Here is a 15,595-nt window from a genome sequence, read left to right as displayed (position 1 = left end):
TTGGGCAGCGGAGCCGAGCCCGGGGCGGTCCCGCTGTGGAGGTCGGGGAGCCGAGCTCGGGGCCGCTCCGATCCTTTGGGAAGGGGAGGCTGAGCCCGGGTTTGGGGTACGTCAGTCCAGCCAGATGAAGAATTCCCCTCCTGTTCTTTCCCTGCGGTTTTTAATTTCTTGTTGTTTCTAGGCCGATTTGCTGGTTCTGGAATTTTGCAGGATGGGAATGGCTGGTCCTGGCTGACTTGGGCCGGGGAGGGAGGCTGGGACAGAGTTCGGGGTGGTATAAACGCGTTATTCCCTCTGTGAATATGTATGTCAGAGCAGACATCCATTATTTTTTCCATTACTAATTCAACAGCAGGGATTTTTAGAGTGCGTGTGCCTCCACGCGTGGCCTTATATAACTGACATTTTGCCTAACGTTTTAGGCCAAAATCATAACAAAGCCTTGAGTTACAGGGACTAGATATAAAAAAAGGAAATATTCAGTTGCAGCACAGATGTATCAATTCCTCTTGCATGTGTGTAAGTATGTACATTTTGGAGTATGTACATTTTGATATTCTCTGGAAGCTACAAATGAACAAAGATAATATTTTAAGAAGCATCATTATAATTTTTCAAACTTAAAATGCAGGGCCTGATCTTACAGGTAGTGCAGTTGACTGGAACTCAGATTGGAAACAAGGTCAGATATTAAAAACATTATTTTCTAAGTATTTTATTTGAGATTGAGGAGAGGGGACTCTAGTGCAACACAATTAGTTATTTTGAATAGTACTTCATAGGTTAAGGAAATACAAACCGAAATTCAAGCACTGAGGTTTATTTTATAATGAAAAAGCATATTTAGCACATATATAAGCAGCACTTGGTAAATTACAGGCTGTATTACATTTTTTTCCTAAATCTGCATTATCTTAGCACATGGAATTTGTGTGCCTGTGATTTACCTGAAAGGCTAGAAAAACAACCTGCAAGAATTTGATTATATGATAAATCAGAAAAGCCAGACAGAATAATTTCTGAGGTTATTTTTCATGGCATAGAAGTTTGATTTGCATTCATGAAGTTACAGGTAAGTATACCAGTAAACTAATTTGGTTTCTGGGTTTTGATTTTGTGCTCTTGTGTAGGTTTTGTGTTTTAACTGTTATGGATTTTACAGATTTCATAATTAGGAACATTAAATCTTTTCCCCCTTTTTATAAACACAAGCTCCTTACTGAGGCTCACAGTTATTGAATAAAAAGCAATCCAGCAAAAACCAACTCCAAGCACAAAATTCATTAAGCATTTGAGAATAACTAAGAATAATCTATTTATGGAGGTATAATCTTGCCTCATGAAGCAGAAAGACCAAATTCTCAGTATTTAGTTGATTTAAATTGTTAGATTAAAGTTTCAGCTGTAAAATGATAAGGCAATTCATTAAATATTTTAAAATTTTATAGTTCTGTTTTTCACAGGTTTCATTGGATTTTTTTTTTACTTTGCATTTACTCTCAGTTTTTTAGTGTTTGTTGTAACATCTGCTAATCTTTGCCATTCACATCAATCTTTTTTCAAGAAATATACACTTCTTTTCCCTGCAGATTTGGTAGCAGTAGCTGCAGTGAGGATGCCAGAATGGTTTCTGCTCATATCTCTGCTTTTGTAGATTCAGCTGTATCCTTGGATGGGGATGCTTCTTAACCCTAGACTTGAGGTCTGGGGAAATACAGGAAATTATGATGAACATGATTGAAAAGTAATTAATTTAAAAGTAGATAGTTCTGATTATATGATACAAAAAGATAGGAGGAGAAAGACTTTTTGTGAATTAACTTTATGCATGTGAAAAATTGAGTCAGTATAAGGTAATATTTGAATTAAATAGCAATTTAAGAAACTTGCTAGAGGAGCTCCTCCAGAGGGTTGTGAAATTTGAATTCATTAGTGACCTAAACAGATCAATAAATTTTTAAAATTTTATTTTGCCCTATGTTGAACACTTACATATTGAGAAGAAAATATAACCAAGTAAGCATTGTTAAATTCTAGCAACTGTGAATGAGTGTGTCCTTTAGGAACACATTTTCTAGAAAAGTGACAGTTCAATACCTTAGGAATGACTGGACAAGACATTATTTGAGAGGTGTATTATGATAGAGACCATGTATCATGGTTATTTTTAAATTTTATTTTGGCCTATACAGTTGCACACTGTTATCTTACATATAGAGAAGAAATAACCAAGTAAGAATTGTTAAATTCTAACAACTGTAAGTAGTGAGTGTGTCTAGAAAAGTAAAGTGACAGCTCAATACCTTAGGAATGACAGGACAAGACATTATTTGAGAGGTATATTATGATTTAGTGATACAGACCATGTAGTTATTAGATAAAACTTCTGATTATTCTATGTTCAGTAAAACAAATATCCTTTTGAATTTTTAATGCATCTTAGGTCTTATGCTTGAACATAAGTTAGATATTAGGTAGATGGTTTAGGTTAGAGTTTAGATATTTTTCATTTGACAGATCACCTTGTTCTGCCATCTGTGTAATGAGCCCTTGACAGAAGAGGTGCCCATCCCACAGGTATTTAAAATGGGCTGTTTTACCCAGTCAGTCAGGGGAGGCTTTCACTGCTCCCCCAGGTTCATGTTGCTGGAGAAATCCTCTCTCTGAATGAAGGGTGGAATTCTCTGTGCTGTGAGTCAGCCTGAGTTAGCAGAGGCTGAAGCTGTGAGATGTGGCTGAGCCTGGAGCTGCCCAGGAGGTGCCCACAGAGCTGCTCACCCTGACCTTGAGCTGCCCTGTGTGCCATGATCCCTGACACAAGGACCATAATCTGCTTTAGGTGGATCTAGGATGGCACCTGGCATTTCTTCCAGGTCCCCATCTCCCTCCTGCATGGTTTTGGGTTTGTGTTCTGCATTCAAACTGCTTTGTAGTCCCCAGGTGTTGGTGTTTGATGGCTCCTGCCTGGCTTGGCTGTAGCTTTTCTTAGCTGGAATAAATCTCCTACATCTTCCTTCTACCATGCACAGCAGCTCAGGAATCCTGGAGGAAAAAGGCACTCTTTGCATTTGCTTTCATGCATTGGAACAGTGTGATGTTCCTAATGTGCATTTGAGATGTAGAAAGAAATTTAGTAGGCTGGCAAGGTATTGAGAGGGATGGGAATGCAACCTGCAAAAAGGAAAACCTGAACTTGAAGCTGGGTACCATCAGAGATTTTTATCAGAACCAAGCTGTTACTGCTGCCTTAACTACACAGTTCAGAGCCAGCAGCTGTCAGTGCATGGCCAACAATAGCTGAGATTAGTTTTTTTGTTTCTTTTGCATTTTCTGAAATGTTTTTTTTGTTGTTATTAAATGTTTATCATTGTTTCTCCCAGGTTGCAGTTAATGTGCTGCCTGCCAAGCTTGTAGGGAAATGTGCTCAATAAAATGCATTAGCACAAGATCTTTCATTAATTCTCCTTCTAAGGAAATTAAAAAGAGAACAGCTTGGGTTCACTTTGCAAGTTGGGCTCATGTGTCCTTGAGAGGAGTAGTGTTGGTTTTTTATTGTGTCATCCAGGTGTTTCTTGCTTTTCATATGACAGGAATAATTTGTAGCAGTGAGCAGTAACATCAACATTGTTTCCTTTAGAAAGAGCACATGAAGCCTCTGGCTTCAGACTCAGTCTTTCTGAAAAAAAGTAACTTTTCAGTAGCTAAAGTATTTTTTTTAAGGAAAAGATGACTAATCAATAGATGGTCATACATAAAGATATCCCATGTTTTTATCAGGCTGTAGTCTGCTTTCAGGCTGCATAGGCTCCAGAGTGTGATCAAACAAAGCTACAATCTCATTTCTGTTGTGGATTATGTGGCACATCAAAAGTCTGGTTTTGAAGGAAGAAAGACACTGATGTTACTCAGGATGAAAGCTTTTCTTGCTCCATGCTTCGAGTAATTTCTCTGAAACAGCCTTTTTTGGGAGAGAAGAGGACAGTGTTTTGTTTTCCTGTGCTTGTTTCTGTCTCTGGAGGTGCTCAGGCCCTCTCTGTGTTCCCCTCGTGTCCAGCAGCTCTGGGGCTCCTCAGTGAGAGCTGTGGGCGCTCCTGGGAGCTGCACTGCTGCTATCAGGCTCTCCATGGGGGGAAATCTTCCATTTCATTCTTCCAGAAGCATATGCTGCATAGTGCAGCTGGAGTGGGTTGTGAAACCAAGTGACCTCTCAGCCACAGTTGTGTCAACTCCTGAAATATTTTGCTATTGTAGTGCAGGCAGAGCACCTGCACCAGGGTCACCTGTGTCCTGGACAGCCCCTGGTGATTGTTCAGTGTGGTTTTAAAACCTCAAACCATTGCTAATAAATCTTTTAAAGCTTTGTTACCTTAAATGGTTCTATTACTAGTGTTGCTGCTTCCCATAGTTCTTACTGGGCTTCAGGCAGAGCATGACCTGTAGGGGTACTCATAATAACTGACCCAGAGGCAGTGTGAGGTGAAGGTGGGTGAATTAAAATCAGTTATTGGCTGTTAGAAATAATTATTGTGCCTTGGTTTATATCAGGCTGAATGCAAAGTGCAACTTCAGGCTTCTGCTTCTCACATGTAAATAAACTGTGTAATCCTGAAAGTCAGTGTTTTTTCTCTTGTCTGAAAGTGTGACTGTTGCTGAAACAGTGTCAGATTGCTGCTGGGGAACATGAACATGTAGGGATGAAATAAACAGGTTAAATTCTGTGATAGTAGAAATCCTTGCAGTTTTGTTTTTTTTTTTAATAATTTCTTAGGCATTCTCATGTAGTTCCAAATAATGAGCTGTATGTGAGAGTGCCATAAATATGCATCCTGTTTATAAAAGGTGGGCCTTGGATTGCCATCTTGGATGTCATCCCAAATGGAAATCATGATCAAGTGATGCTGTGATTGTCTGCTCTTTAAGTTACCCAAATTTATTAGGTTTGTACTTGACTAAGTTTAAAAGTTTGTTTCTAAACAGAAAAGAGCTTGCAAGAAAAATGATTGTGTATGAGTTGGAATGTAGCTTATAGAGGGATGTGCAAGTTGTGCATTTGTAGCAAGGATATCATGAAATGATATTGTTATCTAAGCTCTATTTTCAATAACTTTAATGAAAAACTCAGATAGGAGCTCAAGGCTTCAAAATTTCCTAACCAATGACTGGGAAAAGACAATGGAGGAAGGAAGAAGTCATCAAGATCATCTGGAACAAAGTCTTAAAATGGAATTGACTTTGATTTCCCCAAATCACATTGATTTGCAATAAGGTTTATACAACTCCAGTTCAGAAGCACCATTTGGGATGCCAAGGGACCATGTCTCTGATGGAAGCATCTGTCTGGAGAGTGACTCAGGCATTTGGGGTCTTCTAAGCAGTGCAAGTTTTCTTTTAACCCCCATAAATGGGGGCCTTTGAAAGGGAGACTTGTATTACTTTAAATTCCCATCTTCACCTCTGCAGCAGTGCCCCCAGTTCCTGGGACAGCTGCTCTGGACTTTCAGAACAGCCATGTGAAACTGGTGTCACTCATTCCAGCCTTGCTCCTGCCTATGGATTTAAGAATGGGGGAAAAATAAGCTTTTATTTCAGGAATTAAAAAATAAATTACCTGTATTTAAGAAAATAAAAAATTCAGCCCTGAGTTGCCTGTGTTGGCCCCTTAAACTCTGCGTTTTTAAGTATAAACTTTTGGAAGTACTACAAGCACCTTGCACACTCTGTTACTTTATCTCTGTGGGGTTTTTGTGTTTGACTTAAAATAACAATCTGGCCTTCATGGTTGTTACAAGTTGTACTTCTAGCTACTAACTTAGTTCTGCTTAAAGCAGATGTATGTAGTTACCTAACAGAATAAAAATCCTTGGGTTGTTTGGTAGCTCTGATTCTAAAGTGTTCTGTGTTTTTTTGGAATTTTTACATTTTTAGTCACACTTCCTTAGACTGCTTTTCTCGAGTTAAAAAAGTAAAATATATCTAGACCACAGTTGTGGCAATTCCCAGCAAATTTGCTAATGCTGTCTTCAGTTACATAATCCACAGTGGGAAGTGAAATAAGGTACCAGGCAACTTTCTATTATTAATCCATTTTTTCTTTCAGTTGATCAGGATTAGCTTTGAAGCAAGGAGTGACCTGGAAGAAAAGCTGTTTGATATTTCGCTGCTATTTTTTTAAAAATAATCCACTGCATTTGGAAATTCTCCTCCTTTCTTAGTAACTACTGTTTTGATTTTCCTGAAAATAAGTTGCTATTGAAATACTGGTTTCCTTGTAGAAATATTTATTGTATTGGGATTTTCCAAGACTTTCTTAGACCATTTTCTTCTGACTCATAGAATTGTTTAAATACTTCTGTGTAGAAGATGTGGAGAAAATTTGGTGATTGCTTTTTTAGGGAAGAGCTTTGGGATAGATTTGGAGGATTTGCTCCAAAATAGGAAGGGGATGAATTCCTGCAGAGTAGACTGGCACTGTTTTCCAGAGACAAACAAGTGCTTTTGTTTTCTGTTCCTTCAATATTTAGTGATTTAGAGTTGACCTGTTGCTTACAGAATATAAGAGAACAAACTCAATGAGCTACTGCCTGCCTTACATCTCAGTAAATCTGGGTGCCTTTTGCTCACATGAATTATCCTTTCTTGAATTGCTTTGTGTTCCCTCATTAAGCCAAGGCTTTACCAGCCACTGTTGCTCTTTCTGTGGTTTCCTGACCCTCCTGTGCAATCTCCCACTTCAGGGTTTCTTTCCCAGTTGGAGGCTCTGGGGATTATGGTGGATGCAAGGTAAAGTCAGTTATTGACTTTCAGTGTATTCTTATTTTATTTGTCTCCTGCTTGAACCATCTTTTTATTTAGGGAGGGCTTTAAGTTCTTGTAGTAAGAATCTTGTGTATCTCTTAATAGTTTCTGTTGCCTGTCTCTATATTTTTTTTAATGCATTATCTTTTCAAAACATTAGATCAGAATGAATGTGAATAATATTGTATCATTAGCTGTACGGAACTTTTTAATTGCAATTTACCATAATTTTGCATTGACCATTTATTTTACTTGCATTATTTACAGGGAATATCTTGTAGTGAGGTCTTATCAGCAGATGCCCCATGTAGTTTATTGTGCAGTGGTGAACAAGCACGTTTAACTTAACTTCAGGAGGGTGCACACAAAGTTTTGGTAGCTGCTTTATTCATGGAAGACATGCAGACTCCATTTGAGTGAGTGGCTGAGAGCTCTTTAATTGAAATCTCCTTCAGAAGGTAACTTGTGTTTGTCACCTCTGAAGATTCCCACATTGCTGCATTACAAACCTGCAAAATAGCAAAGAAATTTTATATTTTATTTATTAATTGTTTTGTATATTTTTCAAATGAACAAAAAGAAAAACCGATTGCAAGACTAGAGTCTATTTTTTTCAATCTGTCAATTTATTTTGTCATTCCTGCCAAGAGCCTTACACAGATTGACAGGAATGACTGTTCTGAAGAATTCTACACTTGCTGTGTTGAGTTCCTCAAGGAAATGTTCCAGCAGACTGATTTTCTGCTTCGGTTTATTATCACTTACTGAAACAAGACTCAGTGGCATTTGTAGCTAAGAAATTAGGCAATGTCTGACTATTTTCTAGAAGTGTTTGCTTGCCTTTTAATGTTCCAGCAGACTGACTTTCTGCTTGGGTTTATTATCAGTTATTGAAAGAAGATTCAGTGGCATTTGTAGCTAAGAAATTAGGCAATGTATGACCATTTTCTAGAAGTATTTACTTGCCTTTTATACACTTTTCCCCTGGAAAATCACAATATTTATTTGGATCACCAGTGCTTGAGAGTTATTTAGGATGAAGCTTTCTGAGCACTTAGGGGCTTACCAGCTGTTAAGAGTTAATTCTGTTACACTTTGTTATCAGAGTTCTGTGAGAGCTTTTGATTGACTATGATTAATGCTGCAGAACTTCAGAGAGGCACTGTTATTAATGTGCTGATTGACATAACATTATTCTAGTGAGAGTATTATAATAGCTGAAAATCCATCATCTTGATTATTATTGCTGCAAAATGCCATGGAAATGAGTAGTCAGCTATACATTATTGCAACTCTTGTTGAGAGTCAGGTGCCTCACTGGAGTCTCCTCAGATACAGATCTAGTTTTGTTTGGCAGTCCATCAGAAACGATGTGACTGATGTTTGTAAAAGTGATTTAATTCATAGAAATTTGGGAACATTTTCTCAGGCATCACCATTATTCAGGGCTGAGTCCAATGCACACTTCCCTGTGTTGGTGCCAGTAGAACTGCAGCCTGTGAGCTGTGGAGTAAAGCAGCTCAGGGCAGTGGGAGCTGACCTGTCCAGCTGGGAAATGGGATCAGAGTGTTCAAACCCCACCTTTGCCATAGTTGGATCCTTAGCCAGGTCTGGAGACTCTCCTTGGGCTTTTCCCAAGGAGGAGGTCTCACCAAGTGGCAATAAGTTGGGGAAAAAATTGACTTTGCTGCAAAATATTCCCTTTCAAGTTGCAGGTAAAAGCAGCAAGTGCAGTGTTTCTGATCCTATAGACCCTTGTCAGGATTGCAAAAGCAAAGTGGACTTTGTGCTGAAACTTAGCTCATAGCTCTCAAATCCTGAACTATTGGGTGTCTCCCTACTCAGATGCCAGAGCTGGTTTTATTTTCTGGTTCCCTACCAGAAATTGTCCAAGTTATGTTACAGTGACATTTTATTTCTGTAGTCTGTTTTAGTTGTACTAAAACTTCTAGTTTTAACCCATTTAGATCAAATTAAACTTTCATCTCACAAGTAACAGTTAACTGAGCAGAAGACAAGTACATTTGTGCTCTGAGATTTGTTTGAAAAATGGAAGAAGTTGCTGTTCCCTGTAATAAGCCTGTGACCTTGCTTGGTGTCACAAATGAAGCACATGGCAACTTGCTGTTGTCTGGTTTGGGGCATATTATAAATTTAGAACTTCTGTTGTTGGTCTTGTTAACATGAGCACCAACTGTTGCTGTTGTCCTGTAGCACAGTCCTTTTGAGAAATGGACTGATTGGGCAACTGGAGGATTACAGTTCCTTTGGAAATATAATTCAGTGTATCTCATGTTATCAGAGAAGGCTGACAAGCCTTTCTCTAAGAAAGTATCAGTGGGCTGTGGCTGAAATGAATGAAGCACTTTGTTTCCCCAAGGAAGTGAAGCAAATCTTCCACAATTTCCCAGCAGATAAAAATAATTTGGTGACTATATTGTACATTAAAATGATGAGTTTAGATAGTAATGTCAACATAGTATTATCCTAATTTATCTACTTCTGTAAAGGACCTGCTGTGATATTCTGCCATATGACCTTGGATTTGTCACTCTGAAGCTGGAAGGAGATGAATATTTCCAAATTTAACAGATACAGAGAAGCAGAGTTTTCATGCTGCAGATATGTTTTGACAGGAGCTGGTTATTAACAATTAATGTTCTTTGTTAGGTTGGAGACCCAGTTGAGAAGATGCTGTAATATTTTTAATGGGGACCGGTGGAAAAACACTGCATACCTACCAGTACTGAAGAAGGTTGTACTGAAGAAATAGAATAAGGTTAAAGGAAAGAAATTTGGGGATGGATGTCAAAGAGTGGGTGAAATACACTGTAAAACACAGAGGGGTGATTTTACTGGGAATACTTGGAGAAAAATTTCTGAGCAGTGCCATGTTGCAGATGTGGTAACCATAAATGATATGACAAATTTAAATAAAAATAATAGCAGAACAAATCTGAGTGACTGTCAATGCAAATGTCGAGTGTGACCTTGTGCAGTTGTGAGGGGTTTAATTTTATCCCTGGGAGCTTTAGCATGGTGGGAGCCCTGTCTGTGAGAGGCTTTGCTCCTGTTTCCTCAGGGGTGGGGACTCTTGTTACAGTAATCCTTGGGCTCCTTGGGACACAAAGGCAGCCCTGTCCTGGGGATTGCAGCCTTTGTACAGCTGTGCTCTCCAGGCAAAACCAGCACCCCTCTTCAGGCTAACATTTGGATCAGTGGGTTTGTGGTTTTCCCTGCAGTGACAGCGTTTCTTGTGTGGCATAGAGGCAAAATTGCTGTGGATAGCAAAGCACCACCTTGATCAGCTGTGTGAGAAGGGTTTTTGGGTCTGCAGTGGACTCAAAAATCCTTTCTTTATATTCTTTTTTTTTAATGTCACTTATTTGTGTTACTGCTGCTGGATTGGAACATACCTGGTTTGTCAAAGAGCAGAATAAAATGGCAGGTAAAGGCCTAAGTAGTTACTTTTGAAGGTAACTTAGCTAAAACCATAGATACTTTTGATGTGATCCTCTCAAATGTTCAGTGATCCAAATAGGGCCATGACAAATATTTGGGTTTTTATTACAGATAAAGGCAGACTGATCTAGTAGTGTTCATTTTAAACTTGCTTTACAAGTACAAGTATTTGTGTGAAGGCTTTCATTTGCATTACCTTTAAATGCTGCTGTCAATATAGGTGATATTTCTAATTATTTGAGAGTAACTTCATTTCACAAACATTTTGGAGCAAGCTCTAGTGACTGGAAGCAACATTTTCTGGGCTTAGATAAAAGCTCTGATTGGTTAAAGCAGAGATTTAAATTTAGACATTCTCTGTATTAAATACACAATTTGGGTGCTCTATTTTTATCTGAATTTTAAATAAAAACTGGCTAAATATAGAGAACAGTTATTTCTGGAAAGTGTGTGTGCCAGCTGACATTTCTTTTGCTGCTGCTTTTGTCTTAATGCTTAGCAAAACAAAAGCTCGTGGAATAGAAGTACAGAGAAGAATGTTCATCATGTTTTCTGTCCTGGGCTGGCTGTGGGAGCTGTGGCAGCCATGGAGCAGCTTGCTGGGAATTTGTAGTGAATGAGGGGAGGCAGGAATATACCAAGAGTTGGAGTGATTGAGCAAGTCTAGAGCAAGTCTGGTCCCATATTTTTGTCCCCTTTCTACTGTTTTAGAAATTTTGGCGTAAGGGCAGAAATAACATTTTCAAATCTTGCTAGGATTAAAGCTCTACATTTAATTATTTATACTTAATTGTTCCATCACAGCTCTTGTGTGGGTTAAAATTGCATGGAATTAAACCTTTGTTTGCCATGCCTTGTAATTGTTGGGTGACATTCTGTACTACTTAAGTCATTATAAGTCTTGTAGTCTGTAAATTTAAGACTTCCTGGGATGTGCACTCAGGTTAGTCAGAAGGCAGAACATGTTGGGGATTGGAATGAGATGCTGCAAGAGTGGATGACATACTCTGACAGACAGTATGAACTGGTTTTGTCTCTTGTCTGGTACAAAGTTATGGTACATAATTTAATTTACAAAAGCTAACTTGTATGAAGAAGACTAGAGACAGCTCATAGTTCAGCTGGTAGGGATTGGTTTAATCCCACACATTTAACACAGGCTTCCCACTCAGAGTTTTTCACCAGTTTTTTAAAATCTGTTTATCTGAAATTTGTGAACAGTGTCAAATTTTCTATCCCCCTAACTCTGTATAATGGCAATAGATTCCCTTCTGCTCCTTACAAACTGTTGGGTCATTTCTTTTGGCATGGCACACCTGTGGTGTCATCCTCACATTTCTTGTGCTGACTGCCATAATTCCAGAAGTTTGTGGTGAGACACAGTAACATGATCTTCAGTGCTATCATTAAAGTGGAGACTTTGCCAAACATTTGCAGAAATTGGTGTTTTAAATAGCCCAGCTCAGAATTTTCCTATGCTTTCCATGGCAACAAGTTCATCTGTTATGCAAATGTCACTTTAACAGTCTCTGTCAGTGCATAGCTCAGTTTCTTTTCTGCAAAAAGTGTATTTAGTGCTTGGTACAAATAGTTCATGCACAGTGTGGAGCATGTACCTCTTCAGGTGTCCTGAAACACCTTCCCAAGGTGTTCATCACCCCTTTTATATTGTGGTTGGAAAATGCAGTCATTAAAATGTGCTCTTTGTGAGTGCAATGATGGTTAATGGGTAGCATTAGGCTTATACAACAGTTTGGTATTAATAGAATTGCTGTGAAGTTTGGCTTCCTCTTTCTCCTGCTCCTACTGGGTAAGCTTGAAAGTGTCTTTTTATGGAAGAAGAGATGCAAGTTCTGCTGGAAAAAATTACAGAGAAACCTTTGCTCACTGCATTTGCCCATAATCTGTAGATAATTCACAAGACTTTTCTGTACTATATAGCTGTATCTTTTCTTCCTCTCCAGCTTTATTTGATATATTAGGTCTGGGCAGATTGACAGTACAGAACCATGATCCTCTGCAGCTCTGAAATATTCTTGTGGTTCTCAGGAGCTGGAGGTTAAAATTCTCTTGTGATTGTTTTTGTTTCATTTGCTTAACAATAGAAGTTATGCCTACACAAAGGAGTTGGATCTGGTAACTTTATAATGGCATTGCAAGAAGTATTTGCACTCCACCAAATACTTAAAATGATGACAGATTGAAGAAAACAGGGTAATAAAAGCTTTTCCATTTTGCTTTTTTCTGCAGGTTTTCATACCTACCTGCCAGCACTGTTGAAATAGGCCTCTTAATGGTACTGTGTGTGGAGCCATTTACATTTAAATGACATCTCTGTTAATGAGGTGTTTAAAAAATTGATCTGTGGCTTGAATTTCACCCTAAAACTTGCTGGATATGCTGACTTTGCCTCTAAAATTTTTCATTTTAGCAAGATTCAGTACTGAAAAAGGAGGTTTTCATGTGTATCTACCACCAGTGCTTGGGATGATCTGTAGCCAAAGTGGGAAATGCTCCTAGCACAGGGTATCTATCTTACACTGACAGAGAAACAAAAATTAAAAGCTTTTTGTGGATTGTGGGGAAAAATTACTCAGAAATCATCACCAAAGGTGTTCTGTGGCAGCATTGGAATTTCTGAGCTGTGGGCTCTTGGGAAGCCTCTGTTTGGGTTTTGGAGCCTGTTTTGTTGCTAGTACAAGGGTGTTTTCCTCCAGAGCACTTGGTAGGCAGCAGTTTCATGGGAGCTTTAGGGTTCCAAAGCCATTCCCTCCCAAGGTAATGAGTGTGTCTGTTCAGAGGTACTTGGAGTTCCAAGCTAAGCTTGCTGGAATCCTTTTAAAGCTGTGCTTAACTGCAAGTACTTAAAAGGAACTTTGAGATATTGTTATATTAACAGTAATATTGTGGAAGAAATTGATGTTACAACATTTAAGCAATGTTTGTTTAAATAAGATTGAAATAAGAATTGTTGGGGCTTTTTCTTTCAAGGTTGCAATCTTTTTATTCTTAGCCTAATACCAGGATTTTTACTGTTTTCACTCTTGCTTCCTTTTTCTCCTGTAATTTGTAGTGTGACATTTTGAACCTCAGCTATCCTAGATCACTTAAAACTTTGGACAGCAATTTAAAAAGGATTTAATTAGCAGAATCTAGGAGCTGGTGGATGCTGTGAGTGAGACACTGAGCCAGGTGCTGGATGGGCAGCAGGGAGCCTGGGCTGTCTCCTCTGAAATGTGGCTCTTGGCTTAGACATTGGAATAAAATATTTGCATAACTTTGTGGGTTTGAGGTCATGTTTCTGGCAAATTTCTGTAATCCTCCTGATTATAGAAATAATCCTCATATACATTCATTTTATATATATCAGACATGTGCTTACAAGGTTTCCCTGAATGTTGGGAGTTCTTGGCAGTCTCAGTGGCTCAGAGCAGCCCTTAACACACAGCAGTGTTGCCCTTTATTCAGCCAGGTGCTTTTTGATTTGTCTGCTGTGTGAGCAAGTGCTGGTAGAGAATAATGAAAGATTTTGTGAACAATGGAAGAACTAAAAAAAAAAAAAAAACAAACCCAAAAAAAACCCCCAACAAACAAAAAGCAAAACTAAGTGCGAAGAGAGAAACATATTTAAAGAACAGCCTTATTATTCACATATTAATAATGAGCATTTTGAATTAAACAGCATTTTTTGGTGCCTAGTTACCTTACTGTATAATGAATCCAACTTACTAAATATATAAGGTCTTTAACACCCATGTGCTGTGCCATTCACAGTTGGACAAGGTTCTAAGGAGTCACTGCAACATTTTTTTGCATTTTGTTGAGCACCTCCAGCCAATGCAACTTGGATTTAATTTTTTGAAGCAAGTTATGCTGTTCTTTTGGATATAGCATTCTGTGTGTGAAAAAGGCATTTGTGTGTTCTGGCCTGTCTGCAGAACAAACAACTGCTCAGATTTACTGATGGTCTGAAGGCTTAAGGAATTTATTTTGAAAAACATGACATCAACCAGCATTCTAGATACAAGAACAGATGAATTCTGGTGCACAGCAAGCTGTTTCTCAAATTAAAATTCAAGTTGTTAAAAGTATGACAAAATTCATTAATCAAAAGAATATAGAAATGATAGTGCAGTTGTTTTATGCTGATTTTTCCAACAGAATGTTTAACTTGAATATTCACTTAATCTTTATTCAATTCTTTTTAATGCCAAAGTACTGATTTAGTTTTTTTTCAATAGGAGAAAATGATTAGAAGTTGTTTTGTAGAATAGTAGCAGCTCTTGCATGGGATTGATGCAGACTTTAATCTTAACCAGGTCCAAGGGGTTAGCTGGTGAGTTTATGTTATTACACTGTGATTCACACATGAAACTGTGTGGCATTGTCAGTGTAATGTTCCATTTTGTCTTTTCTCTTCAGCCACAGCCTTGCCAAGTGCTGCCCTTGTCTGTCCTCTAAAAAATAGTTTTCAGGGGGTCTCTGAGAGAGCTTCTCCACTGTTTACCAGGAGACTTGAGATTTGGGCAGATTTCTGTTGTAGGTCTGAGATTTGGGCAGGTTTCTGTGGTAGGTCTGAGATTTGGGCAGGTTTCTGTGGTAGGTTTGAGATTGGGCAGGTTTCTGTGGTAGGTTTGAGATTTGGGCAGGTTTCTGTGGTAGGTTTGAGATTTGGGCAGGTTTCTGTGGTACTTTTTTAGCACTCATGGGTAAGGTCTGTGTGTTTTACTGGACTGCAGTTAGTTGTTGGCTGCAGATCTCAAAGAAGTAATAGTAATTTCAGTTCATACCAATTATTCTTTTCCCTTATTGACCCAAGAATTTTGGGGAGACAAGTGTCCACATGTATTTCTGTAAGAGATTGAAGCAGTGTTTGAGCTCAGATGTGAATGTCCTTCTTACTTTATGATCTCAGCTGTGAACATGTTTGGTGCTGCAGTTAAAGGTTATTAAAGACAATGGCATCTTGTACAGTTGAGCAATATTTAATTATAGAGTTCAGCTCCAAGTGTATGGAAAGACTGTGTTAAATGTCTTCCCTCCCAGCTTTTGAGAAGGCTTATTCCATCCCACCAGAAATAACTCTGTGGTTTAATAATCCCATTAGTAGTTTGGTTAACAACAAAAGTCTGAGCCCAGCTAACTGTAGGTTCTTCAGAGGTGTCTTGGTTTTATCAATAAAATGAAGGATGGGCAAATAAAGATTACTTCTCTCTTACACTGTTACTCTGTTGTTATCTGAAGTGCTCCAGAATTAGTGGGAGTGCTGATGACCTGGCCATTGGCAGTAGCATGAGTTCTCCTGTGCCTGTTGCAATGTTACAAAGGGATTGTGAAG

Source organism: Geospiza fortis, unplaced genomic scaffold (assembly GCF_000277835.1).
Source record: "Geospiza fortis unplaced genomic scaffold, GeoFor_1.0 scaffold132, whole genome shotgun sequence".
Taxonomy (NCBI): domain Eukaryota; kingdom Metazoa; phylum Chordata; class Aves; order Passeriformes; family Thraupidae; genus Geospiza; species Geospiza fortis.
Note: the sequence above shows the minus strand (reverse complement) of the source record.